This window comes from Acartia tonsa, chromosome 1 (genome assembly GCF_053477335.1).
Source record: "Acartia tonsa isolate MP-2025a chromosome 1, ASM5347733v1, whole genome shotgun sequence".
NCBI lineage: Eukaryota > Metazoa > Arthropoda > Copepoda > Calanoida > Acartiidae > Acartia > Acartia tonsa.
In genome coordinates, this window is record NC_137260.1 from 59,130,639 (window position 1) to 59,156,639 (window position 26,001).

Here is a 26,001-nt window from a genome sequence, read left to right on the forward strand (position 1 = left end):
CATTAGGGTCAATGGATGTTCCAAATGTGCCTAAGTTGCTGGATATATTGGAGCAACAGAGGGGCGCTCTTTTAATGCGCACCAGTCATGGCTTGGACACGCCGTCCAAGAAGAAGGGTAATCCTGCCGCAGCTGCGGCCGCCGTAGGTAAACCTGGTAAATCTAAGATGAAGCAGTCATGTTTTTTTAATGGCTGTAATGATATGCACTTACTTTACAAGTGCCCAAAATTTCATGACCTGTCAGTGCCAGACAGGAAGAGTTTTGTGGAGAGTGCTGGATGCTGTTGGCTTTGTTTGCAGAAAGGGCATAAATCTGTGGATTGCCCGAAGGCAGATGTAATAGGCGGATGCAAAGTGAACAATTGTGGTCAGACCCATAACAACCTTCTCCATGAGAGTGTTGATATGGTTGCCACCGTCTATGAAGCACATACTTCCCCTGAGGCGAACCTAATGTTAATGTTACAACAATTAGACGTCGTTGATATTAATCGCCAGAAGGTCCCAGTGTCTGCCATGTGGGACACTGGTTCAACTATCCCAATGGTAACCCAGACACTTGTTAATAAACTTCAGTTACCTTTTGCTGGACGTTCAGCAAGAATTTCTCTAGCTGATGGTGAAGTTAAATGTCTCCCGACGGTCAAGCTATGTTTAGTTGATCGACACAAGAATTATCACATGTTAGAACCTGTGGTAGTGCCTCTCATTGGTCCTAAAGAGGCGATGTGCTCCATGAATCCTGTGGAGGCAGCTGTTTTATTTGATATGAAACCTGAAGATTTTACTTTGGTTAATGGGCAGGTGGATTTGCTCATTGGGCACCTGCGCCCGTCGATGTTTCCCTACTCTAAATGCTCAGTAGGAGAAACCATGCTTTACTCCAGCTTGTTTGGATCTGGATATTTTGCTGTGAGTGCTAATGGATTAGCAAAGAGTAGGTATGTTGTCTGCTCAGATTTCGAGTTGGAAAGTGAAGCTATAGGGTTTTTAAAACCAGAAAGCTCAGATGTTCAGCCGCAGCCGACTGTTGGTGCTGCTTGTGACGCTATTGATGAACCTGTTGGTTCTGCTTGTGACGCTATTGATGAACCTGTTGGTTCTGCTTGTAACGCTGTTGATGAACCTGTTGGTTCTGCTAGTGCTGCAGCCGTTGACAACATAGTTACGGCGGGTGTTGCCGTGGCTATTACTGATAATGATGGTATTTGTGCTGCAGTTAATCCTGATGATATTGGTGATGATGCTGTAGCCGTTGATAACATTGTTACGGCGGGTGTTGCCGTCGTCGTTCACAATGATGTTGCTAAATTTGTTTGTGTTCCAGCCGTTTCTGATAATAAGGTTGGTGCTGTTGTGAATCAAGAATCGACTTGGTTGCTGCCAAGCTTGCCGCCCGACACAGGGTAAGAGGCCTGCAATATGGCGGGTGGAAATATGGCGGGTGTTGCCGCCAGAAAGTTATTGAAAATTTTCAAACCACACATATCTAATCTACAACATAAACTATTTATGTGTGAAAATGATCTTTTAAAGAAAAAATATTACAAGTTATATGTTGAGCTTGTGAAAGGAACCTAAATGGGTTCTGTAAAGAATAAGTATTCATTATTCAACTAATTTTATTGTTCATATCTAAGCACAAAAAATTCTACAAAACTGTTTAGACTTTTAAAGCAGATTTTAAAAGATTTTGTTTCTTAAAGTATGATTTCGAAAAGCAAAAGTTTGTGTGTATTAACTACCAAATGATTTTTGCAGATTTTTTAAATTGAGAAAAATAGATTTTTTTTACAATTTATTTTTCGAGGTATTTTTTTCATGGTTCACGTTTACTTAAAAAAATGTTATTTCTCAGATTCTCATATGAAATAATGCATTAAAGTAAAGAACACAACATGTAATATTATTATGATAATGTTTAAAATATTCCTCATTATTATTTTAAAAGATTATCGCAAAAAATCAAGATATTTGTTTAAATTTGTAAGCAAATCAAAGATTTTCTTTCATTCCGGAGGCAGAGATTTCTAACAATTCAAGTTTTTCTTTCACTCCGGGAGCTGGGATTCCTAATAATCCACGCGTAAAGATTTTTTTTCATTCCGAGAGCAGAGATTCGTAGTAATATACGTACCTAGCGATTTCGGACAATTTTAAACCTTGAGAAAATACTTTTTAGCAATTATTTTCCTAGGTACATATATTTTTTCGTTCATGTTTAAGCATTTATAATAATGAACACGATGTATGGTATTATTAAAATATTGATTATTATTTTATGTGAATGTCACAGAATTAATTTAAGATAGACTATGCATATTTTAAATTAACTTTACCTTCATTTTTATCGCATATTAAAATTGAAGCAGTATTTTTTTTTAAAAGAAATTACCCATTTCTTAAGATTTATAATTGACGCAAATTTCCTTACAAATTCGTTTAAAATTATAAATGAGCTCAAAATTTTATTTCCAACGCATAAAACTAAAGTTTTCTATTCGAATACATAAGTTTTCTTTACGGATTTATTTGATCGGGACCTGGGATTTTTTCGCGTAAAAAATCTTAGGTACGTATTTTTTTAAATTTGGATGCGAAGCATTATTGTCGTTTCTTGTTTAACAGACATGAAATATGATATATACAGATAAGAATAGAAATGAAACACATTTGATCATTTTAAAAATATCTTTTTATATTACATGCATTACAAATAATTTAATATTAACTATATATTAAAATTATTATATTTTAATTTCGTTCTGAAGATTACCTAAAAACAAAAAAGCAGTAATTTTATGAACATAGCAGATTTACTTTGATTCGTTTGATTTTATTTCGATGAGTATAGCCTAATGAAACTGCTATACAAAGCCTTCCAGCTCTGTTTCCTCGGCCGAAGACCTTGCATAACAGCAAAACTAAAGCTTAAGAAATATCTGATAATTTCAAAAAGATTCTTTGTAGTTTCTTTGAGTCCTTCTTTCTTTGAAGATTTTAACTTTGGAACATTTTTCATTCTATTTTTTTCAGAAATGTTCGTGAATTGAGCCCCGCACCAGGAATCCTGTTCACGGTTACACAAAAAAGAAACAAAACATAACCATAAACAGGACTCGTCGCACGTGGCATTATTATAATTGTAGTGCGTCGGTTTGATCTGCAAGCTTTCGAGGTTCAGGTTGAACTGAGGCCCCAATTGCTCTTAATTTTAAAAGACTGTATAAATAAGTACACGGAAAAGCTTATTATCTATTCAGCCAAAGAGAAATTGCCAAATAAACACTTTTTGAGACTTTTCTTTTACTTTGAGCTTAATTTAAAATTCGCATATGCAAAAATGCAATTTTACTTTCATTTTGATGTTTTATTGATGAATTAATACAGTTCTTTTATATGTTCTTAGATATAAGGATATTTTATTTTGATGATATGTTTAGATTAAGGATAATTTACTTTATTTGATTATTCTGTTTATCTAGATTTAAGGATTATTTTCTTATCTATCTTTTACATAAAGATTTGATCGAAGAAAGATTTTACGTATGCATTTTCACTTTTCTTTGACAAAAAAGATTTGTTTGAAAAGAATTTTTTTAGTAATTATTCTTCTTTTATTAAAAAGATTTGAATGAATTATTGATGATTAATACAGATTATGTTTAGCATTAAGGTTATTCTAATATTAAGAATATTATTATTATCATTATTAATGATTAGGTACCTAATTAAAGTTTGGGTACTTATTTTAATTTATTATTATGTATTGCATTACATGGTCTAACAAATTCAAATAATCATTTGTTTATTTCGAAAAATTGTGAGGCCATGAGACTAAGTGTTATGAGTGAGTAGTGAATGTGTAAGCTTTCAATGAAGAATGTTTATATCCTATTCCTTTATTCCTACATTTTTGTGGAATTGTGTCATTTTGTGTTAGTACGAGTATTCGTGAATATTATTACTAGCAGATTTGAGGCCAAAAGGCCAAAATTTAAAACTCTTGTAATTTATGTGGTTTAGAATTGTGACTTTTGTGGACATTGTCTGCACACAAAGTTGAAAATTTGAATGGTGTAATGTTCGATTCCCCACTTTCAGGCGGGTGTGTATTGGAAGTATAATAGTGTGATGCGTTTGTGAACTCGAACCTTTATCCTTTTGTTTTCCTTATCATTAATGTCAGTTTGGAAAGCGCTGAGATTCAAATTGAAAGTTCATAATTGGACGCGGCAATCAAAACAACGCTTGCGCTTGGACCATAAACAAAGCGAGCGTGGCCATCTTTAATCTTTCTTTCAAAATGTGCGGAATATCTGCGTGATAAAAAACCATGTATAGTCAGAATTGTGGTGTTGTCCGTACTGAAAAATACCTTTGAGTGCTTCCCGGCTTTACAGGAACAAAAACTTCGGTAAGAATTCTTTCTTTAAGCATTTTTAATGGAATGGAGTGATTTTTTTTAAGACGGCAAATTAATCTTTCATTTTTACTTAAATTAGACCAAGTAATTAATTTATTTTTGTATCAGAATATTTTAATCGTAGTCTATAATGATTTTGTTTATGAATTTCAAACTCGCATTTATTTTTGATTAATTTTAAGCAAAAAATAACCCTAGCCTTCTTATATATTTTAAAATATAATTTCGAAGTCACGCAACTTCTCATAATGAATAATTACTTTATTAAAAAAGACGATTGTTCCAAATAAGAAAAAGATTTATTCTCTTTTACAAGATTTATTTTATCATGTATTTAACATTTTAATATTTGATTATTAATTTTGTTATTTTCTATTTCAGCATGACCGTTTTCATACAATAAATTGTATTAGTAACTATGCTGGTTTTGTCTCTTGTGGGAAGTAGCAGGTTTCGTACGTCTGTACGTAAAGATCTGGTAAACGGCCAGCCAAATGCCGTTGTACCGAAACACTCTCAGTCCAAAGATAAAGCCTATACACCATGTTTACGCAAATGTGTCAGAACTTCCCCCCCCCCCCTTATTACTCCTCCTTCTTTTTCTTCACTTTAACTGATACAAGCAACTTTTACTTTAAATGTCCATTTATTTACTCCATCCACTTTTAACTCACAAATCAGACCAAATTGTTCAGTAAATGATCAGTAATTTACCACAAAAATGCACAATTAGATCAGCAACTAACCTTACTTACACGGTGAGAGATTACTAGGGAAATATTAACCCTTTACAGTCGGGCCCCTTGCCGCACCTTAATCAGTCGGGGGGGGGGGGGGCGTTCAACGCCCCCCCTTATTATCTCAGTTCCTATTAGAGCTAGAGGGCTAAATTTTTTTGTGCAAGTCCCCTGTTTGATAATGAATTTCCGACCTTTTATAAGTCTAAGTCAATTTTCGCTTCCTTCACCCTTTTATTTAACAACCTTTGTTTTTAGGTCCTTTTTTACTTAAAAATTTCAAACGGCTGTAATTTTTTTATTTTTAAAGCTAGAAGAAATTTTTTTTGCAGAAAATGTTTATTTTTGTGTAAATTTTACATTAGAAATATCAAAATAAAAATTACAGCGGCCGCAGCTGTACTTGGCAGCTGCCAGCCGCCGCAGTCGGCGGTCGGCGGGAAAACGGCGGCGGATCTTCATGAAATTTTAATACGTTATGTATACATGTAAGAAAAGCTTAAGTTTAAAATTTGAAGTCTCTAAGTCAAAAATTGCGGCCACAGGAGCCTTTTAAAGATTTCTGGAGACCTGGAGGATCAGGACCTGCAGGATCATACCTGGAACCTGAAAGTTACTTGAACACCTGTATTTCATATAAGGATGTACTACTAGAGGATTTTTTAGTATTTTGGTATGATAAAATGCTTTGTTTTAGTCAAAAAAATATTTTTGCTCTTTACCTGGATGACCCTGCCAGGTTTGCTGGCATCCTGTGCCCGCCAGGATGGAGATATTCAAAAAATTCAACTCTCAGTTATGTGTCATACCCATACTTAAAAAGTCAAGCAGTTTGGGCTCTTTATCTTTCACACACAGAAAATGAGATAGAAAAAACCGGAAGGGGGGGCGTTCAACGCCCCCCCCCCAACCGTTAAGGGTTAAGATGAAATAAATTGAACAAAAAAATTACAAATATATACAATTGAATTAATTAATAAATGACTTTCTTAAAATAATTTTCATTACTCATTTGATACACTTTTAAAAGTATTTTTTAGATAAACAAAACATCTTTTATAAAAGGCTCTTTGTATGTTTTGTTTACTTAATTAAGAATATACAACAATGTTTAAATTATGTATAAAATCTATGCTTTTTTTCACAATTGACATAATTTTAATATAGTATAGTACATTTCTATTATGTCGATGTTAAAAAAGTAAAGGAAGATTACAGAAACATAGATATTAAAAATGTAAACCATGATTCTAGTTTCGCCTCTATTGAAAGTGGAATCTTACATTTCAAAAATCGTATCAGCGTTGAAGATATCTTCACCAAGAGAGGCAAAAGTGGAATCTTACATTTCAAAAATAGTATTGGCGTTGAAGATATCTTCACCAAGAGAGGGGAAAGTGGAAGGGTAGATAACAGTTTTAGAGGGTCCAAACCATAATCATAGATTATGTTTCTGCTTCTATAAAAATGGATTCAACTCCCTAACAGATCTATGCTTAAAAATTGTACAACATTAAAACACCCCAAGTTGTAAACATTAAACTTTCAATACCAGACAATTTTGAATTTTGTCCCTAGCATGAGATGAGTTGCTAAATTTAAATTTCTGTTAAATTCTAAACACAAGGAAACTGTAGATAAATAAGCAGGTAGTCATCCTATTATATAAGGTATTAGGCTTTTTTTGTCTGTAGCGAAGGATCTCACTAACCGCTATTACATTTTTACGCACTTAATTAACTAAGATATTTTTATCAACAATATGTATTTCACTATTCTGACATTTTAATAGAGTATATATGGTTAAACTTTGAGTGTGTTAAAAAGACTGCCTTCTTTTACAGGTAGTTTGTGCTTCATTCTTGTCTGGTTGTCTGCGCGCTCAGTCATGCATGGTTGTGGTTTATATTTTCGGAGGTGTTACAAAGTTGTAACATAAGCTCCCCCCCTCTTAATGAGACCAACGAGGCAGGAACTTACAATCATTCAGTAACCTGGATTATCTTTTTTTAGTAGAATTGGAAGTTATTTTCAAAAGTCGTCTTCAACATAGTAAATGTTTTTGTTTTCAGGTTTCGATGACAATATGATGGTTCAACCAAAATTACAAGGTAGAAGCTCGCGGAAAATATGAATAATTTGAAGGAGAATTACAACGAACAAATCTGTGAAGAAGTGGAGTTGCTTCGTATCATTAATTAATTATGTTTAGTTTATATCACATAGTACACAATATTATATATTACAAAATATTAAAAAATGTTAATCAATATCACTTTTTTAATCAAAGGGAAATATTTACTATTTGTATTTAATTTGTAATTGTCATTAAGTATAAAAAATATCAAAAGTAATTGATTTTTTAACTTTAGTTTTATTGCAAAAAGTTGATTCAATTTTTCATCTTGAGTTTTTAATTAATTTCATTTATATTTAACATACTAAAATACATAGTTCACATATTAATAAATGTTTTAAATTACATAAATTTTGTATTACAATTATCAGTGAATTATATTAATTTTGTATCATAATTACTGTCGAAAATGTTTGAACTATTAAAAGAAAATTAATTATTTTTGCAGTACACATGTAACACAATAAAAAATAAGAAATTAAAGAACAAAGATAAATAAATGTCGCCAAAATTATAGCATATACTAATTGTTGATTATAATTATAATAAGAATTGAATATCATAATTATTGTTTCTTTGTTTTATTGATTTTGTTTATATTATAACCAAAAAAAGTATGACAACTTGGTTATTAGATTGATTCGTACAAGTATTTAATTATAAAGAATGGTTTATAATAATTTCTTCAATCGAATAAAGAAGGGATTATTGATTGATTTACATTTCGATTCTATTAGCCAATTAAAGAATGAATTAACGGCTGATATATTTTACATCAACTAGATAAAGTTTGAATTATCTTTTTATAATAATTTCTTCAATCAAATAAAGAAGGGATTATTGATTGATTTACATTTCAATTTTATTAGCCAATTAAAGACTGAATTAACGGCTGATATATTTTACGCGATTTTATAAAGAGTGAATTATAAAATGTTGACGCAGTTTTATAAAGAGTGAATTATAAAATGCCTAATTTAGGGACAGGTCAATAATATACCAGCTTTAATCATTATTCCTGATTAGGATTGACTTGGGGAGATATAAACACAGGTTCTTGTGTATTAGCTGGTGTATACCTTGTACTTCTCTTGTATTTTCAGTTTTAGTTTTACAACAAGAACAAGTAGCCATAGAGTGAGCGTTATTATAACAAAATATAACAAACTTTTTAGCGGCAGCGAATAAAACAAGAACTGCACCAGATATAGCTGAATATATTAAGCCTTTGAGTAGAATTTCATTTTCCTCTGGGAAAAAGGATATATTAGAATCGTTTTCCATGCCAATAAAGTTTAGATTAAACTCGGATATAGTGATAAAACCTTTTGACACAATTATGCCTTCATTGAAATAATTACAACCTTCCGATTTTGTACAGTGGTATACAAATAGGTCGAGTATTGAGATTTGTTTGGCATAAGATATATCTTTAAAGATACATATATCACTAGGTTTTTTTATCATAGAACATGTAGGTTTGTTTTGAGTTATTTTTCTTACATAACCATATTTAGAATCAGAAGAGGTGGATATAGTTCCAAATTTATTATCGTCTAATTCTACATAAGGATCAGCAACTAAAATTTTACAGGTTTCAGCACAAAAAGGCAGGGGGTAGAAAACATTTTTATTTTCGAATTTATTAAGGTAATAATAAAGCTTATTTCCATGACGAGAAAAGTGTGTTTTATCTTGTAGGGCTGCACACTTGAAAAATTTTGCTGACAAAGGTTTATCTTGATATTTTAGCTTGGTAGCGTAAACAATATTTAGAAATTTTAATTCATTTAATATAGGTGATAATATATTGAACATGGCGTCTTCAGATTTATAACCTTCCTTAAATTTATTACTTAATTTAGTGGTGTCGATGTTAACCATTTCTCCGTAATTTACGGTTCTAGTTAAGGTATATGTGTTTTGGGTGGCTTTAATGTCCATAGCTTTACTATATACGTCAGCCAAAGTTAAGGACTCCGAAATTAACTTGGTAGCATCAGCCTCCCCCAAGCCAAAATCAAGAAGCTTTTTTCTAACATTCATTTTGGGTTCCTTTTCTATGCAAACTTGGGGAGTAGAAGTACAAAAAGAAGCTATGTCTTGTTCATCCTGTACTGATCTTAACTCCTCATAGGTAAGGTTTTCAAGGTCAACGGTACATGCTTTTTCAGGTTCACTAAGGGGAATATTAGTAAAGTCTAATCTGAGTGTACCTGATACAGACATAAGTATCAGTTCAAGGAGCTGTCTCCTTAATTCATTTAAGGGCATAAATTCTTGTTCTGATTTAGTTGTTTCTGAATAGGCTACTCCAGTGTGTTTTAATACCTGTTCATAAGTGTGCACAAGATATGTTCTATGCTTGTTATTTACCCAACAAGCGAGTATAATCTTAATAGCGTGGTATGTTGAAGCTTTAATTTGCATTGAAGATTTTTTTGGCTTATTATAGTGTGTATCTAATTTTCTTACAAGATCAATTACACGCTTAACTTCTGCATTAATTTTAGCCTCTGTGTAAAGGTCTGGGACACTAGTTTCTGTTGTACTAGTAGTAGTAGTGGAACTATCTTGATTAGAACTATCTGAATCAGAATTACGTTTAACTCTGCCATCAGATATTTCATCTAGAGCGTGTTTAAGGGCTGATTGAATGTTAGTTATATAGCAAGTAGTTAGGCTGGAATCAAAAAGGGGCTATAGGATTGTTGAATCCTTTTAGCCTCGGCAATAATCTCGTTCCATAAATCAAGTGATTTAGGAGTAGATGAGCTAGGTAATATTGAAGTGAAAAATGATTTACTAGGAGTTTTTACTTTAATCAAATCATTTATGGCGAGGACTTGTACTGAAAATCCTTTTTTCTCAGTGAATATTTCGTCTACTACTACCAAGGGTGAAAAGTGGGATTTTCCCAGTTTCACTTTTATGTCACCTTCTATATCTGCTTTATCTAGGTGTGGGAGAAGAAACAGCAAAAGGATATTCAGCCATTTTATTTTCATATTGTCTGAAAGAAATAAAAATTTGATTTAAATATTTGTTATTGTTTATATAATACGGCTTTGGTAAACAGTATCAAGGAGACCACAAAAGATTTACTATATTTTTTGTAAAAAACATTATACATGTAATGTAAGTATTATACGACTCTACAAAATTTACGATAATCGTAAGTAAAAGGAATAAAATGACAAATTATCGAAAAATTTAAAATGGTAGTAGGTATAATACGGCGCTATTGGTATCATAACCATAATAAAAAAATTTACGATAATCGTAAGTAAAAGGAATAAAATGACAAATTATCGAAAAATTTAAAATGGTAGTAGGTATAATACGGCGCTATTGGTATCATAACCATAATAACACCCCCCTTTTTACGAAAACTGGTATTACTATTGGAAAAAGGCGGTAAAGTTGTAAGGTAACTTTGTTATATATACCAGCTTATTTAATAGTTATTTCACAGATCTGGAACAAATAATATTTGTATAGGAAAATAATCAATAATTTATAATAGAGAATAAAGTGATAATTAATATATTATTAATATGTTTATGTGATATATAAAAAAATAAGAGAAGGTGGTTAACCGATCATTAATTTTACTACTAAAGCGTAAATATTTATAGATAAAAATGGAAATAAATGCGTACCAATTGTTGCAAAATATGCAAAATTTGATAGTGTTAGGTTTAGACCCAGATAAGTGTCTAGATGGTAACCCTTTCCTATTTTTGCATTATGTTTTAAAACCAGAGGTATTATTTGTAATTTTTTAATTATAGGCTATTATATGACGTAGATAGTAACAATTAAAGTTGGTTAAATATTAAGGTAGTAAGAACAATATTAATTTAACATTTTTTCGATTTCTGATGTGAAATGACAAGTAAAAAATTTACTTTATTAATTATTAATACTAAATTAAGGTGTTTAAGGAACCATTAATTGTTGTGTTTTGAAAAACAAATATTTTAATATTAATAATTCGTAGGATTACGAGCCGAAATTAAACGATGTATGTGGAGTGGGGTTTAGCAATGCCGTTGTGAAGCAGCTTGAGCTAGGGGATGAAGATAGTTTCTATCCTTTATTGATAGCCTTGACGTTCTTCGCTACTTATTCCTGCATCATCACTTTTTATTTGTTATACAAAGGTATTTTTTAATATAACATATTACAGAATTAAAACAACAAGTTTTTATTTTATTTTTTATTAGCATGTTTGGCTGCATTTTTTGTTACATTTATACATCATAATTATGCGATAATAATTTTTACAATTGTGGATGCATAATACATAATTTTTAGCAAGTATGATTGCATGATATATTACATGTTTACAATAACATTTTTGCAAGTATGGTTGCATAATACATTATAGGTTCATATTGTATCAAAATATAATACGTAGATAAATACATGTTAACAGGGAAATAAATCCGTAATAATTTTTTTGTGCATAAGTGTCATATTTTATTTATTTAATTCATAAGCGCAATTTGATTCTTGAAATAATAATAAAAGAAGTTATGTTCTAATGCAAGCAAAAAGTTTTATTTGATCTATAATTAGTGTTACAATTAGTAAAACTTATTATATCAATTGTTTAATGTTTACAACAAAAATATTCAATTTGACACAAATTGTGTTGTGTCAATAACGCTAAGGAATCTCATTTCTTAATTAAATATAACTTTATCAATTAAGGTAGGGAAAAGTGTCTGATAGGTGACATTTCATATGGGATAGTCAGTATTAGTCAGTATGACGACTAAAAGGTTTATAGTATTTTTATACTTTTAGTCTGTATGACGACTAAAAGTTTATAGAGATTTTATATTTTTAAGCGTAATTTCGTAATTTTAGTCAGTATGACAACTAAAAGGTTTATAGGGTTTTTATATTTTTAGTCTGTATGACGACTAAAGGTTTATAGAGATTTTATATTTTTAGGCGACCAAAAGTTTTTATAATATCCATATTAATCTGTGGGCGTAATTTAAAAGTTATCTTATTATTAACTATTTAGAATGTTGATTGCAATAACAATCAGCTCATTTTACAAATACTTATCATAATCATTTATTGCAAATGATCCATCTTTTAAATAGATTTATTGTCATTAATGCATATAACATTTTACAATTTTTTTTATAAGTACAGATAAGTAAATATAACATATATGAATATTTAATTATGGGCTTTTCTTTTTTTATTGGCCATGGCTGCTCCCGCTGGTGTAGGGCCGGCTGCTGTTATGGTCAGAAAATGTTGTATAGCTTGAAGAAAGCCTTTTTCATCTGTTATTTCTTTCGTTATGACTTGGTTGTTTAAAATATTTGTCATTAAATTTGCGAAATCTGCGGCTTGCTCAGAATCGGTTTTCTTTCCGAATTCTGGGTCATTGAAAGTGTTATTCAAGGTTATCGTAATATCTTTAACCACAGAAAGTGCGGCATCAGCGTTTTCTTTGCAGGATTGAAATCCAGTGTCTTCAAATCCCCGAAAAATTTCGTTGTCAGGATTTTCAATGTCAAAGGCATGGGACATAATGTTGTAATTCGCTGGCATGTATTTCTGACATATATTTAGTAGCCTAGTTGTAGCATTTAGAGTTTGTTCTTTGTCATTAAGAGTATTTTGAATTGCTTCAACTTTGATTTCTAAGTTCTTATTTTCATCTGCAATGTTTTTGATTCTTTCTAGCGATTGAGAGTACTGATTGTCCTTCATTGTATAATTTGTTAATGAATCTTCATATTTCTCCTGTAAGGATGTAATTTCAGGTAATATATCTGTTGAACTTTTAACATTGAGTTTTTTCATAATTCTGGTTTTAAACTTTTCATCTTGATCTCTATCATATTTCAGTTGATTTAATTCTTTTTGGATAAGCTCTAAAGTAGAGTTTTGGTCATTTTGTTTGCTTATTTCTTGCCTAGCAACATGTAAGTCATTTTCTAATTCTGACAATGTTTGGTTTTGTACTCTTAGATTTTCGATTTCTTCTTTTAATGATTGTATGGTGTTTTCAAGTGTTTGTTTTTCACATTCAAGTTGCTGTTTTTCGTTATCGGGTAGTGTACAGCTAAAACTAATATTTGATATCTTTGTCATTAATTTGTTAGACAGGTCATCAAATTTATTTGCAAGCAAATCTTGGATGGTTGGTTCAGTATTAACCGAGAGTACTTTGTTTTCAACCATCTCTGTGTCTTCTTCAAGGTTAACATAAGAATGTCCAGCTATTGTTTCAGACGGGTTAACAAATGAAAGTCCTGCTACTTGTTCCAATGGCTGAATATAATGATAGGGACTAGTCAATGTTTGGGATTGTTCTGCAGTAGATGTTACATATGGGCCTGATATAACCATTTGTTGAGGCTGATAAACTTGTTGGTTATAAAGTGGAACATTTTGTTGAGGAGGGACATTTATTTGAGAATGGGAAATTGAATTTGAGGTAGCTACATAAGGTGCTCTAGGTGTATTTCTTACAAATCTTCGTCCGAAAGTTCTCCATCTATCCCTCATACCTATAGAACCTTCGTCATCGCTGACGTCATAATCCCTGTTTCTATCCATGTTTTATTAAAAGCAGTATGTAGCCTTAAATATTTATATGGATTTAGGGACGAATTTAATATGGATATATTTTTACGACACTAGCAGAATAATGCTAGGAATTAAGATTTTTTAAAATATATATTATAATAACAGACAAAATTTAACATACAATGAGTATGACGCTATGTGTAATATGTAAAAAATCGTACAGAATTATATAAATTGAATTAGTTTAACAATAACTTTTACAAACAATTATAGCAGTGTGATGCTATATTATAATGTGTAAAGGTTAGGTTATAAAAGGGATTTGTGACTTTAGATATTATATATATACTGAAATGAGTCTTTTTATGATGAGGGACTGAGTAAGATTTTTAAAAATATATATTATAATAACAGACAAAATTTAACATACAATTATAGCAGTATGACGCTATGTGTAATATGTAAAAAATCGTACAGAATTATATAAATTGAATTAGTTTAACAATAACTTTTACAAACAATTATAGCAGTGTGATGCTATATTATAATGTGTAAAGGTTTGGTTATAAAAGGGATTTGTGACTTTAGATATTATATATATACTGAAATGAGTCTTTTTATGATGAGGGACTGAGTAAGGACAGTACCCCGCGGGAAAAAAAATAAATTTTTATATAAAAATTATATATAAAAATTGAATAAAACTTACCGGTTCGAAAAATTCGTCGGTGGCTAAGCCTCCATATTACATTTTTACGCACTTAATTAACTAAGATATTTTTATCAACAATATGTATTTCACTATTCTGACATTTTAATAGAGTATATATGGTTAAACTTTGAGTGTGTTAAAAAGACTGCCTTCTTTCACAGGTAGTTTGTGCTTCATTCTTGTCTGGTTGTCCGCGCGCTCAGTCATGCATGGTTGTGGTTTATATTTTCGGAGGTGTTACAAAGTTGTAACACCGCCGAACCGAAGTGAAGCTTCTTAAAGGTCCAGGGAAGGTTTTCACTATTTTGGGGAACGGTTTCTCCCCCCTCCTAATACCCCTCCCCCCCCCCCTAAAGAAATATACATCAGACAATCAACTTGTTGATTAAATAACTATAGTGTAGAAGTTCTGACCAGTTTCACCTGTTTTTAAAAGCGAAGCTTTTCTATAATTAGGGTCGGTCCGTCCGTGCGTCCGTCCGTACGTCCGAACGTCCGTCCGTAACGGATAGCTTTTTTTGTTAATTTTGGCATGTTAGAATTGTCCTATCGATTTCAAATTTTGCATTGTGATTCCTTTAGTAGTTAGGTACGATTTAGAAAGCGTAGCAACTCTATAATCATTACCAAAATGTCCGTACGTCCATTTTAAACATGTTGATTTTTTTACTTTTTTAACAACAAATTTTTATGTGATCTAATCATCGGATTGATATGATTTTTGGTATATTGATTCCTTAGACAAAAAAGTATAATATTATAAGCGATGCAACTCTATAATCAAGTCCTGAAAATGTAAGTATGTCCATAAACATTATCCTGTATCAAGCAGTTTTTCAACAAATTTACTTACAATTTTGCTTTGACTCTTATACATTTATATTATGATTATTCAGTTCTGACACTATAATGTCCGTTTGTCCTACCGTTTTAGTGCTTTGCTTTTATGGATGTTGTCATCCTTGTTTTTTTTAGAAATTGAGCTCCATGTTTTAGTTTAAAGTTTTTCCTATTCCTATTTTCTATGTCTACAACCCACCCTTGAATGAGTTTATATTCAGGAAGGGAAAATACAATAGCACTTTAATTATTCTACATTTTCTTCTCCCTCCAAAACCCAATGTTTACAAGCTACAAGAGACAGAATGTAGAGAATATTAATCCATCATCCATTGTCTTATCCCTGTAACCCTGTCCTTGAATTGAAAATTTGCGTCTGTACTTAGAGTCCCTCCTTCTTTATATTATTTACACACTCTTCAAATTTCTATACTTTTCTCTCTCTCTTCCTCCTGTCTAATCTTCTATCTATCTATCTAACTCACATGTATATTAGATGGTTTGCTAAATCAACACAAATTATAAAAAGAAGTTACAGAATTAACCCTTTAACCCAAAGTATTTCTAAACCAATATTATCATGAGGCTTCCCTGAAAAGAAAACCCGCATCGAACAAGCAGCTGACAAAGTTGTTTTAAGGAGAAAATAGAAGCTTCCTTTTTTCATATTGGATCCCACTTACGCTGATGCTTTTTAACGGTTAAGCTTTCCTTATCCTTACATATAATTTACGAATCTTGATACATGCTTATTATTGTAATAATTTTATATTTCTTCATCTGGTTAAACTTATTGACAAGCCACTAGAATTGTTTGTCTATTTTTAAATAATTTTGATATGTTGTGTGGAACCCTCTAACGTGTATACACTAGTCAGTAAACTCCCTCTTTGATAATTTCACCAGAGTTTGCAAAACCAAAATTTGCAAAGTTTAGTTTAACATGTCTCTAATACATGTGGTGTTCTGCTACCTGGATCTGCTGGAGCTCTAGCAGACGGGGAGCAGTCAGGTTTAGTCCCCAGCAACAAACTATACTTACACCTAGGATAATAAAACCACAACAAGAAAAGAACAAAAACATCTTTTTAATACAACCAATAGAATTTATCCTCAAACAAAAGTACTAAAGTTTTTTGCTTTACCTCTAAGATATTTGAGCTGATTGAGTTTTTGATTTTAGAAAAGCTTTATATAAGTCATAGGAGGCTTCAGGTTATTTAGTTTTTTTTTAGTTTTAAGTCTTGGTATGATGTGGGGCTATTTAACATCTATTTATCCATCTATCAGTATTTGTTTTCATCTATTTATCTATCTATCCATCTACCTATTCATATATCCTTATAAAACCTATTTATTCATCTATCAGTCTACGTACTCCTATATGGTAGTTTGCAATTTTATCTATCTATTCATATATCCATTTAACATCTATTCATCTATCTATCATTCAACGTATTCCTATATGGTAGTTTGCAATTTTATCTATCTATTCATCTATCCCTCTAAACTCTATCTATCCATCTATCAGTGTACTTATTCCTACATCATCTAATTTTCTTTTTATTCATAAATCCATCTATGATCTATTGATCTATTATCAGTCTATATATCATCTATTAATCCATCTTAAATCTATCTATCTATCTATCAGAATACAGTACATGTATTCCTATATGATAGTTTGCAAATTTATCCATATTTATATATCCTTTTAAAACCTAAATAACCATCTATCAGTCTACGTACTCCTATATGATAGTTTGCAAATTTATCTATCTATTCATATATCCCTATAAACTCTATCTATCCATCTATCACTCAACGTATTCCTATATGATAGTTTGCAAATTTATCTATCTATTCATATGTCCATCTAACATCTATTTATTCACCTATTAGTCTACGTATTCCTATATGATAGTTTGCAAATTTATCTATCTATTCATATATCCATCTAACATCTATTCATCTATCAGTGTACGTATTCTTATATGATAGTTTGCAAATTTATCCCCCGCACAACTTCAACTAGGTTTTCAACCATTTTCCCCTACTAGGTCGGTATTCACATAATTTTTTTTTATTTAGAACTATGGCGACTTATAATTTAAATTGTTTTTGTTGCCTACATGGTATTAAAGAAATATTATGAGACATGGCGTGAATTAGATGACTATATCTGCATTAATTGAAAAAAGAATAAAACAATTTCTCGTATTCTTTCAAAACCGGTGGATTAGAACCGGTTCTCATCCATACGAAAAATATGTCTAGCATTGTATTATATCCAGTTTTCTACGAAGATAAAAATGTACAATCATAATATTACAATCAGATTTATAGCCCCTCGCATCTCGGGGCTAAAACAATGGTTTTAATATTAAAATTGTACATTTTATATCCGCGAAAAGATGTTTATAATACGATAGAAATAACTATTAATATGTACAATTCTTACAAAAAGAACTGATATTTCAGGGATATAAGCAATAAGACAATGGATATTGACTTGATATACCTTAATATCCCAATAATGAAAAACTCTCCCCTTTTGTGTTGTGTTTTAAATGATTTATTCATCTTACTAGAAAAAATCATAAATAAATTAAAGATTATAAATATTAGTTGATAAGTTTGGAGACTGGTATTGATTAATAAACAAATCAAGAACAGTACCCAAAGTTTAACAGCAAGCGAAGGTGAAAGCATGCATAATATAAAACTTTGGGTACCAGTATATTTTACAGTCCAATGTCTCCTCCATTCTTGGAAAAATCGGAGATAAACTGTTTTCTTTTAATATAAAATTAGTGAATTCCTCCCCTGAATTTCTTTGCAAATATTTGAAAATTGGAAATCTCATCCCCCTCAGAATTTCACCCCCTTCCATATCTTTGCAATTTATAACCCTTTCTGTATGTTTCTTTAAATGGGTTTATAAATAGATCCATTTAGATATAAATAAGTAAATACAGGTTTCTTTATAAAAGACTCTTTTGAAGTTATACAAGTAATTTTTTTTCCAATATAAGTTTTAGTTATAATTAATAATTAGATATTTGTTTTGATAAAGAGAAAATATTTTATCAAGATATTTTGGAAGATCTTTTCATTGTAAGGTTAGGTTAGCATCGTGCACCAATGAAACTCTTGCAGGGTTTATGTACTTTAAGGGTCCTGGGGATATTTAATATGTGAAGGCAGTAAATGAGTTATTTTTGGGCCGAGGCATTCCCTTGAGTCTTACTTTAAATGACAAAATTAGCAACTTTTGGTATTGGGTTGTTAAATTTAGCAAAATAACGCATTTATTGATATATGCCTTCCAATCATAACAGCTATTGATAAAAGTCTAAAAATAATTTTTTTGCAACTTTAAAGGGTAAAAAGTTCCTTTTTGCACATCATAGTTCAGCATCCCTCTGAATATTTGAAAATCATTATTCAAAATTCATTCAGTACTCAAAATTCCCCCATTTTTCATCTGCTCTAGATATTTAAAAAATCATTAAAAATTAAATCAAATTTTTCAAAATGTTTTTTTTCTTTAAATCAAAAAGGCATTTTTAAATTATAAACTTTCAATAAATGAAGTTTACTTTCTTATTACAAGGCATAATTTAAAAACTTAAGCCACAGATAAAATAAAAACCGAAAAATTTTATGATAGAAGTATTATAACCAACACCTAAATATCAACCTCAATAATGAGATTGTTACAATGGCGTTACTTGACAATAATTAATGATTGATATTGATTACTTAACAGATACAGGTATTCTGCGTTTTTGATTAATTTAAAATCTCGGGTTCAAAATATTTTAGAATATGTGAATGTAAAAATTATAAAAGAGAAAAAAATCAATAATAATAATGAAAAAAACACTCAAAATAAAATCTTTGAAAATATGTCCCTCATTTTTAGTTATTAACATGGTAAAAACTGATGATTATACACTTTGTGACAGAAAAATGTCTAATTCTTCATTTAATGTTTTTGTATCTCTAGTAAAAACTATATTCTCTGTTCCGAAGAATATTTCTATCATTGGCATAGATTAAATTATATATGTATTGGAAATTAAAATATAAATTATGAAGTTGTAGCTATTAACTTACGATGTTTGTCCGCCTTTGATAATTAGAAATAGATGTATGTTTATTTAGATTTGCCTCTAAAATTTGCTTCAAATATTCTACAGGCCAATGAAAAAGACCCTTTTTTCATTTGCTTGTATAAAAAATAACACTATAGAGAATCATAAATGCTGTAAGGCAAAAATAGTTTTCTCATTTACCATATAAGATAGTTATTAAATATTTCTTTATAGTTCTATCTTGCCTACTTTTATCTATTAACATTAACATTTTACGATATATCTATTCTGAAACAAACAAAAAATATTCTTATATTAATTGTAAATCTATCCAATATTTCGTAGTGGCCGTAAAATTTGATCAAAAAGTTTCTTTTTGGTAAAGAAAACTCCTGTGGTATGCGGCAACTCTGGGCCATGCAGAAACCAAGACATTATAGTGATGCTACGCACCCAGCTAAATCCTGTTATTCTACAATTGTAAAGCCACCTGAAAATATGTCAGATAACGGTATTGATTTCATCTCTCAGTTGTCCTGCAAATGGAGGGAGGGGTGTTACCCCTCCCTCTCCCTTCTTAAGCACCGGAACCTTCCCCTTCAACCACCAAGTTATCAGCACCACCTCAGCCCTGAGGATAAAGGATCTAAGCCTTCCCTCACCTGATAGAATCACCCCCACACAGGCTGTTGTTGTCACAGTAATCATCAAACCTTCCCTTTTTAGTACCCAGACCTACCACTCAACCCCTCTATGCTTATCTACCTATTGTGCTGTTCCATGGGCTATCCTGCCTCCCCCGGACAGGGATAGCCATCTACCTAACCATTGCAACTATCTATGTTTTACTTGTATGATTTACCTTTAACTATCTTTATTCCTAATCCATATGTATTTATATTATGTTGTACAACTTTAGTAATCCTTAGACCTTCAATAAAGGAACAACTGAATAGATGCTGTTTATTATTTAGTGATTGCTAGAGAAGCGTAGCTTCTCTATAGTATAGGTGTCCACGTCTGTTCACACTGCCGTAGTCATTTTGAACTCTGGTGTCTGCCATTTACCCTAGGCGGATACCACACTCCTAAAGTGCATGCATGGAAGCAATTATTTCATCTGTATGCTTCAAAATAATATTTCTTGTCTTGAAAACAAGGATGACACCATCCATTTAAGCAAATCTCCTACATACTTTAGAGCAAATATTATGTTACAATTGTTACAGAAAGACAAACTCAAATTTTATAAACAGGTTTCTGCCTTTTATAGCTAAAAACTGTTAAAACAATAATGATAATGATACTAAAGAAGGAATCAAATGTGAATAAGATTAACGTCCTTTGTAATATCCCTAAAGACTTAAAGTAGATTATTGTAATTTTCTTGGTTAAAATGATCATATAATTATTTCTCGTATTCATTCGAATCCGGTGGATAGGAACCATACGAAAAAACTATGTCTAGTATCGTATTATATCCAGCTTTCTTCGAATATAAAAATGTACAATCATAAGATTAAAACCAGTTTTTTTAGCCGGTGCCTTCGGCACCTCGGGGCTAAAAAAACTATTTATAATATGATGCGAGAAATAACTATTCTTTATCAAAAATAATACCTAGACTGTGTGACAAACTGATGTACAGAGTAAAATTGTAGAAAAACTTCTGTTTTGACAAAAAACACAACGCACACCTTATTCACACCCAAAACTCACACACACACAAACAAACACAGAAAACCCTATATCTGAGGTCAATACAAAGTTATCATATTTCATATTTCTTACACCTTTTTCAATATTTTCCACATAATTTAAATTTTTTGTATCGAAAAAACTCAGATCTGTAAAAACTCTACTTTCTCTCTTAATTAATACAGAAAGATGAAATCATAAAGTTAACTTCCTTACATTTTGAAAGCGTAGCTTATCTATAATAAATAAAAGCAAAGCTGTTCTATAATTAAGGTCGTTCTGTCCGTAACAGTAGGCTCTTTTTTGTTGTTGTAAATTTAGACATGTTAGAATTGTCCTATCAATTTCAACCTTAGCAAGATGATTCCTATAAAAGTTAGGTACATTTTGGAAAGCGTAGCAATTCTATAAACGTTACCAGAAAGTCCGTAGTCCAATTAATATATGCTGATTTTTTTAACAACAATTTTTCATATAATTTTCCTATTCATCTGATTTTTGGAAAACTGTTTTTTAGGACAACAAAGTACAATGTTAAAAGTGTAGCTTCTCTAAAATCAAATCCTAAAAATGTAAGTTATTCCTCCATTTTATCAGTTTTGCAACAAATTTCCTAAAACTTTGTTTAAACTTTTCGTGATTTTTTATTTGTTAATATTAAGCTATAAATATTATATTTTGTAGATTTGTCATAACAAAAGTACGATAACTGTATTTAAATCTGGGCCGAAAATAAGTTGGGCAAGAAAAAAATGTCAAAAAATTGGACAAGTTTGAAGCCACCACTTGGTTAATATTAGACACTTCTTATGCATTGACAATTTGACAGCTGGTAAACTCGGATAGGAAATAACATAAAATAACATGCATGTTTGCTAATGTCGTATGGGTGAGTTGCACCTGGACTGAACAGTCAACTTGTCAACTCAAGGCCAGACTCTTGGTCCTTCACCTCATACCCGTGGTACAGTACATTACAGACAACCAACTCTCTGTGATGCACGACCTTTGTCTGAGAAGTCCTAACTGTGCATGGTAACGAGTTGCGCCTGTTTTGGGCCAAGGCATTCCCCCCACTCTAACTATTTACGTCGCGCATCTGACATAGAAGCAGTGGGAACCATTTTTAACGTCTTTAGTTATGACGCGGTGTCGGACCGAGATTCGAACCTAACACCTTCCCGACGACGAGCGGATGCGCTACGTGTTAAGCCACGGTCGCGGGTCACATGCATGTTTACTATTTAACCTAATTATTCTTGTAACTGGACAAAGTGTCTCAAAAATCAGCCATGTGACGTCATACAAATGTAGGATATGAGAGGAGAAGTGGGAAAGAAAACCCCTAAAACAGAGATGGATAATCTCTCATTTTATCACGTCACATGGCTGATTTTTGAGACTCTTTGTCTAGTTACTTATTCTTTATTAATTTGTTATGCATGCATGTCAGTGTTAAAAGCATTAAAACTTCTGGTATTAAAACCTCACTTTTCAGAATTTCCTCTTTTTTTGTTGGTTCACACCCTTTACCTCTGCCCCGCCCCTTGCTCACCTCTATGCGGTTCTAGAGATGTTTTAAACAGTTAATTACAGTAGCATATTTTTTTATATATATACCTAGTTATATGATATCATAAAGTTACAAAAGGGCCTTAGGACCAGCGTTTCAACTCTATAATTGTCTCTCTCAGCAAACCAGTAATTCCGACTAATTTACTTAAATTAGCAAAAAGTTTGAAATATTGGAGAAAAAATTGACATGTTTCAGGTCTTTGTTATGACAAAAAAATAATACGTGGTGCATTACTTTACAACAAGGACAATTATGTCCAATTAAGTAGCGTAGCAATAACAAGGTGACTACTTTGATGAAAAAATAACAATAGTAAAATAAGATAAAGAAATATTATTAGCGGACATGCAAATAATTGTGTTAACAATACAATCAAAGATTAGGTCATTCAATGTTTATTGGTATGAGATTATAATAGAAATATAAGAATAGAAGCATATTCTGAACCCTTTTTTTGTCAAATCTAAAAAGGAACATTTCTAGCAGACAAACGTATTGTTTACTTTCGACTCAAGCTGATGTGGATTCTTAAAAAATGATAGACTCGCTATTCGATAGAGAGGCAAAATTATTTTTGTGAAAAATCATCCAAAAGGACATTAAAAATCTACAAAAATTAAACAAAATCATATGTTAATAACCCTTTTAAGATTTTATTTAATTTTTGTAAATTTTTTTATTCGATTTTGGAGGATTTTTTTACAAAAATAATTTTGCCTCACCAGCGAGTAGCCAGCCTAACTTTTTTTTAAGAATCCACCTCTGTTTGAAGATTTCAAATTGATGACGAAAATTAATTCTGATTCCGCAAAGCTTTCTACTAATAAAATATACTGTTTACAGCTGACTTTTATCTATGTATGAAATGAAAAAAAACATGCGTTCGTAACAAAATGTGTACAGAATTTAAACCAATGAGATTAAATGTATGTACCGATGCGATTCTCCTATTGGCTCAATCAGACATTACCTCTCTTTCTTAGTACCTTTATTGACATTATGAAAGGCATTGTATTGAAATCAATTATTTGCAACAGACATAGTTTAAATTGACTGACAACTGACAAACCCCTGCTATAAAGTAGCTGCACTGCTAGAAATATTATAAATATTGTCTATAAAATGTCAAAAAGCTCAAAGTTTGATAAATATTGCTAACTGGGTCAAATTTTGTATTTTCTTGGGGTCACAGCACTTTGTTGTTTCTTTACACATTTGACAGTGTGGCTTATAAAACTTGCAATGTAAATAAAGATACTTCTTAATAATACATGTTTTCAAAGAAGTCCAAGGGTTGGGGCAAAGGAATGTTTATCCCCCTAAAACTTTGAAACCTCCCTCATTTAATAAAAAAAATTATCCCCCACAAACCTATAAACCCCCTCTTTTTCTCCCCCTCAAAAGAAAAGGCTTGGACGTCCCTGCAATTTTAGAAGTTTTAAGATAGAAATAGACCTTAAGCTTTTTAAAAATCTAATCATTTTGGGATTTCTCTGTAATTGGGAGAAAAAAAGATTGAAACTTATAATGTTAATATAGCTTATAAAATTAAATATACTTATGTTTACAAATCTATAAAGATTCGTATTTGCGTAACCTCTAGTTATAAAGTAAAGTTGCTAGGCCACACTGCTTGAACAGATGACATATTTAAAGTATTTTATCCATAACATACACATTTATGTTTTTCTGTATCATACCGATTATGACATTCAAAGAAAACATTAGCATTCCAACTTATCCCAACCCCCCTCCATAATCTTTACTTAATATTCATATTTTTATTCTCAGTTTTTAAAAATAATTGAATGAAGATTCCTGTGACACCAACTTTAGACATTACAAGTTTGTTTCATATCTTTAATAATGAATTCTAAGATGATTAATTTGAAATTCTTTGACTCAGTCTTCAAAAGTGTTTCTGTCTGCATATATATTTCAAAAATCTACAAAAAGAAAATTTGCTTAAAAACTGACATCTAAGGAAGAACATCTTAATGAAAGAATTATGAACATACACACACAAGAAATTCTTCGTTTTATTCAAAAAGCCGACGAATCTCATTTTTTATTTAAAACAAGGATATATTTATTGAAAAATGGCGTAGTAAAAGCTGGCACATAAATTAAAAAAGAACAATAATAAAGAGTCTGTTGCGTGCACAGTATTTGCCGGAAAGGTGTTTTCTTGAGTGGGTAAAAAAAACTGTAAGGCAGGCCTTTTTAATTTTGATTTAACGGGTATGATTGTTGATAACAAAATTGTGTCCCCAGCTAGGCTGCTTAGTAGACTGTACTGGCATAATTTATAACAAAAGAATCTAAACTACTTAAAGGTATTAAGACATTTCTAAAGCTAAAATGTAGTCGGTTTTATTTTAAAATTGAACCCTAGTTGTGTCTTTTCGCTAATTGATTGATGGCAAAAAATATCTTAATTCCAATTAACGGAAAATTGCTTGTTCAGTCTATAATAACAATAACTTTTCAACTTAAAGTAAATAAGAGTAATTATATCCATAAACAAAGGTTATTATTTTGTTAAAAAATATCGAACACAGTAATAGTGTCTGACTGATTATGACGTAACAAAAAAAAATTAGCTAATGAGAGGCCACTATAAATTTTACCATTGGTCAATAACGGCCTCTCATTGGCTAATTTTTTTTGTTACGTCATAATCAGTCAGACACTATTACTGTGTTCAAAAATATCCAGTTAACAATTTTTTTTAGATTTACAGTCAACCTGAAGAAATATACAAATTGTAAAAAAAAAACAATTTGGGGGGAGGAAAACAAATCTGATAGACTGACCCTTTTTTCGCTTGCTGTGAGGTCTGACGCGTCTATTGTTTGTCGGTCACACAGACAGAGGAAACAGGTATTCACATATGTGTGGCGGTAACACACACGCACACACACACACATACGCAAAGATTTAGTGTATAATTAACCCTTACAGATCGGGCCCCAATTCCCACCTTAATAGATCGGGGGGGGGGGGGGTCATATTGACCCCCCCCTCTATCTCGGCTTCTGTTACAGATAAAGACGTAAAATTTTTTTCTGGTGGTTCATGTGTATTTTTAGAGAAAATTACTTTTTCTAGTCATAGCGGTCAGGCCGCTCCTTAGCCGCTTTTTAGCGGCCAGCCGCTAAATTTTAAAACAGCTGTAGAGCGGCCAATTTTGCAGCTAGGATGAT